Raw genomic sequence first — 5,142 nt, 5'->3', positions numbered from 1 at the left:
TGCATCGGACCCACGAAGTCGATGTGGATCCTTGACCAGGGGCTGCTGGGGGTCTCCCACTTCGTTGGTTCGGCTTGGGGAGGCACTGAGTGTACTTCTTGGCACGGGTCACATCTGGAGACCCATTCCTTGATGTCTCTGTCCAGTGATGGCCACCAGATGTAACTCCGTGCCAGGACTTTCATGCGGACGATGCCGGGGTGCCCATTATGCAAGGTTTCTAGCGTTCTTCTTTGCAGAGTGCTGGGAATCAGCACTCTGTCTCCCCATAGTAAACAGCCTCTCATGGTGGACAGCTCCTTTTGCTTTCTGACAAAGGGGCTGAATTTCTCCTCTGCCTTCTCCGTCGGCCACCCTCTGAGGATCCAGGATTTAATTTGGCGGAGTGTGGGGTCCTTTTGAGTGTGGACGGCCACATCTGCAGATGAGACTGGGCAGCTGTTGTTGTTGTCGATGTGGAAGAGGTCGAGCATGGGGGCTGGGTCTTCCACTGGGTCCTTTGACGGGCATCTGCTCAACGCGTCGGCGTTCCCAATGGACGTGCCTGGCTGGTGCATGAGTCTGTAGGAATAGCCGGCTAGGAAGATGGCCCATCTTGTCATCCGCGGGGACATGAAGGTCGGTGTTGGTTGGTTGCCTGCGAGGAGCCCCAGAAGCGGCTAGTGGTCGGTCACTATGGTGAAGCTCCTCCCGTAGACGTACTCGTGGAATCGTCTGACTCCCGCGACGATAGACAGAGCCTCTTTGTCCAGCTGGCTGTAATTGCATTCCGCGCTGGACATCGTCTTGGAAAAATATGCTATAGGGGCTTCTGAGCCATTCGGAAGTTCATGGCTGAGGACTGCTCCCACCCCGTATGGTGATGCGTTGCAGGTGAGCTTGATTGGGAGCGTCTCATTTTATTGTATGAGGACGCTTTTGGATGTTAAAAGTCCTTTGATGGCCCGAATGCTGCTTCCTTCTCTTGGTCCTACTTCCAGGAAGCCGCTTTCCCCAGCAGGCAGTGGAGTGGCTCAGCAATCGTGGCTTTCTGTTTGAGGGACATGGCATAGAAGTTAAGCAATCCAAGGAATGCCTGAAGCTCCGTTTTGTTTTTTGGGCTGGGAGCTTCATGGATAGCTTTAACATTTTTTTTTTATTGCAAAAGTTTTACAATTACATTTTCACCCCTTCCCCCCCCCTCAACGCCCCCAAACTTCCCAACCTCCCTAGCCCTCCCTAACCCTCCCCTCCCCCCGGACTTCCACACAATATACTCATATCAGGTAAAAAAAAACCTTAGTATAAAATTTATATAAAACTTGAACCCCTCCCTCCCCCTCATAATTTTTCCATCTTCATTACATTAAAGTATTTCTATCTTAAAATATCATTTTCAAATAAAAGCTATTTGATACTTCCTAGTTTGATATTTATTCTGAACATAATCTATCCACTTTTTCCATTCCCGTTCATAAGTCTCTTGTGAACAGTCTTTTAAAAATGCTGAGATCTTCGCCATCTCTGCAAAACTGGCCATCTTCAGAATCCATTCCTCGATCGTGGGCAAAACTTCATTCTTCCAATATTTACCTATCAATAAACTCGCAGCTGTTATCATGTACAATATCAACTTTGTTTCACCCGAAGTAAAACCCAAATTCTGAACCCAAATTTTTTCCCATGTTTCCAACATCACTGGTTCTTCGAAATTTTGTGCCCACTTAATCATACAATCTTTAACCAATTCAGTTTCTGAATCCCTTTCTAACAAAACATTATAAAGCCTTTTGATATGCATTGGACCTTTCTCTTTTATATGTCTAACCAATTCTTCCTCATGCAACATAATACCAGTTTTTTGGTCCTCTTTCCATCTCAATTGTAATTGATTATATTGTAACCAAGTTAAATTAATCCCTTCATCCAACAGTGTCTGTAATGTCTTCAACTGCCATCTGCCCGCATCTGTAAAAAGAACCTCTTTGTATAAAAACCTCCCGAGTGACATTATATTTGTATTCCACATAATATGACTAAGACCAAGCCATAGCGGTATTTTATAATCCCATTTGAATCGGTGCTTCTTCCAAACTCTCATCAAAGAGTCTCTAAGTATATGGCTTTTAAATACTTTGTCCACTTTGTTGTCATAAAATAAGTAAGCATGCCATCCAAATTCAAGATCAAAACTTTCTATATTCAGTATTCCAGTCTTTTTCCTTCCAAACCAATCACTTGCTAGAGTCAAAGCTGCTGCTTCATAATATAACTGTAGGTTTGGAAGTTTAAGACCTCCCCTTTCTGGAACATCTTGCATAATTTTCAGTTTCACTCTCGGTTTTTTCTCGTTCCAGACAAACTTATTCACTCCAGTTTGCCACACTTTCAATTGTTTATCACTTTTAAGTACCGGAATCATTTGAAACAAAAAAAGAAATCTTGGCAAAATGTTCATCTTAACTGCTGCTATTCTTCCAAGTAAAGAAAGCTGCAGTTTTTTCCAAGTCTCCATATCTTTCTGCACCTCTTGCCACAACACCTCATAATTATTTTGAAACAATTTCATATTTGATTCTGCAACCTGAACTCCTAGATATTTTACCTTTGGTACAATCTCAAAACCTGCCCTCCTTTCAAGCTCGTGTTTACGATCTTGTGTCATATTTTTAGCTATCATCTTAGTTTTTCTCTGGTTCAGTCTAAAACCTGAAACTTTACCGTAGTTGTGTATAATGTCCTTCATCTGGATTATTGATTCCATTGGCTGTGTTAGGGTAACGACCAGATCATCTGCAAATGCCTTTATTCTGTAATCCTCTTGCCTTATCATTATACCTTTCAGGATATTAGAGTCCCGTATTGTATTTAACAAGACTTCTAGTGTTAGAATAAATAACAATGGGGATAACGGACATCCCTGTCTTGTTCCTTTTTCAATTTTAAACTCTGTTGTCAAACTTCCATTAATAATAATCTGTGCCTTTTGCTCTTGGTAAATTGCTGAAACCGCCTGTATAAATTGATCCCCAAAGTCCATCTTTTTTAAAGTCTTTAATAGAAAATTCCAATCCACTCTGTCAAAGGCCTTTTCCGCATCCAAAAAAACCAGCACTGCAGGTATCTGTTTGTTCCTCTCAAGATATTCCAATAAATCTATTACTTGCCTTACATTATCCTTCATATATCTACCCTCGATAAATCCCACTTGGTCATCATGAATCACCTTTTGGATTACTGGCATCAACCTGTTGGCTAGTACTTTTGCATAAATTTTATAATCAGTATTAAGAAGAGATATTGATCTATAATTCTCCGGTTTTTTAGGACCTGCTTGTTCTTTTGGTATCAAAGAAATATAAGCTGTAACTTAACTTTAACTTAACTTTAATAGCTTTAACTTTTGATTTGGTGGGGTGGATGCCAGTGCCATCTATGAGATAGCCCAGGAACTCGACCTCCTGGACTCCTAAGATGCATTTATCTCTCCTGACTCTCAAGCCCTTGGCCTTGAAGCGCTGCAGGACAAGCCTGAGTCTTTCAAGGAGTTGTGCTTTGGAATCTCCGGAGATCAAAACATCATCGAAGTACGGCACCACCCCTGGAATGCCTTGGAGAAGGTGTTCCATCATTGATTGAAAGATTCCGGGGGCAGCGCTGATTCCAAATTGGAGACGGTTGCATTTGAATGCTTCCCTGTGAGTAACTATCGTTTGGGCCTCCGCCATCTTTTCGTCCACTGGCAGCTGCTGGTAAGCCTGGGCCAGGTCCAGTTTGGCAAAAATTGAGCCAGTCCCTAGGGAATGCAGCAGATGTTGCACCATTGGGACTGGGTATGCGCTCTGCGGCAACGCCTTATTGATTGTACACTTATAGTCGGCGCAAATGCGCACAGATCCATCATGCTTCATTGGGGTCACAATGGGGGTTTCCCATGAAGCATGATCGATAGGTTCCAGAACACCTTGGGCGATCAGCTTATCTAGCTGAGCGTCTACTTTTGGCCGCAAGGCAAACGGAACCCGGCAGGGCTTCAGCCTGATTGGGGTGATTCCCTTGTCCAGATTAAAGGAGATTGGCTTTCCCACAAATTTCCCAAGCTTACCATCGAAGACTTCCTTGAACTCTTCGATGAGATTGTCGAGTTCGTCCCTCTGTATCTGATGGATGCCTTCGATTGATAACCCTAGCGGCTTAAACCACTCCACTCCTAGCAGGTTCGGTCGGCTGTGTTCCACGACTGTGATGGGAAGTTTGCCTTGGAGTTCCTTGAAGGTGATGTGGAGTGTGGTTCTGCCCAGGACACCGATGGGGTTTCCGCTGAAATCCACGAGCCTCGACCTCAGGGGCTTAAGCTGGTTCTTTTCACAGGTTGGCTTCAGGCGCTTCAGATGTTGCCAGTCCATAATGGAGTAGATGGAGCCTGAATCTACTTCCATTGTGCACGGTGACCCCTCTGCCAGCAGTGTCACGTTGAATTTGGTGGCACCGTCATCACTTGTGTGGGCGATTGTGTCTGGTGTACTGCTCTGTTGTGGGGATATTCGTCGTCCCCGCACCTGGACTGGTTCGAGGACCGTTTGGATGTCCTCTGGGTGTCTCTGCGATTTTCGCAGAATCTTGGCCTGGGTGGTTCCGGGGCTGGATCTGCTGCTTTGCATGCTTCGGCTATGTTTCCCCTCTTCAGGCAATGACGGCAGGTCGCGTCCCTCCATCTGCAGTTTGCCCTGGGGTGGTCACCTTTGCAACTGCCACAGCGTTCCCCCCGGTCGCCATGTTGGGGATTTTCCTGCCTGGGGGGGCGGGAAACCTTGTGTACGGCCATTTCCTCATCGGATTCTGATGGCGTGGCGGAGTCATCTGAGGAATTTGGGCCCGACTTGTGGATCTTGTGGATCCCTCTTGCCTTCACCATCGCGGCGGCCGCTTTCTCGGAAGTCTCAGCGGCTGTGGCTTCTTCGAGGACTTCCTTGAGCTGGATTGTCTTGCGGCTCAGGAACTTCTTCTGGAGACCCAAATCCCGCATCCCGAAGACAATGCGGTCCAGGATGGCATTATCAACGTTGTCAAATTCGCAATTGGCAGCGATTTGATGAAGTGCTGCCACGAACTCTTTAATGGATTCACCTTCCCGTTGATTCCTCTGCTGGAAGGTGAATCTGT

This window comes from Pituophis catenifer, unplaced genomic scaffold, assembly GCF_029215685.1.
Source record: "Pituophis catenifer annectens isolate HBS135680 unplaced genomic scaffold, rPitCat1.0.hap2 SCAF_22, whole genome shotgun sequence".
NCBI lineage: Eukaryota > Metazoa > Chordata > Lepidosauria > Squamata > Colubridae > Pituophis > Pituophis catenifer.
Note: the sequence above shows the minus strand (reverse complement) of the source record.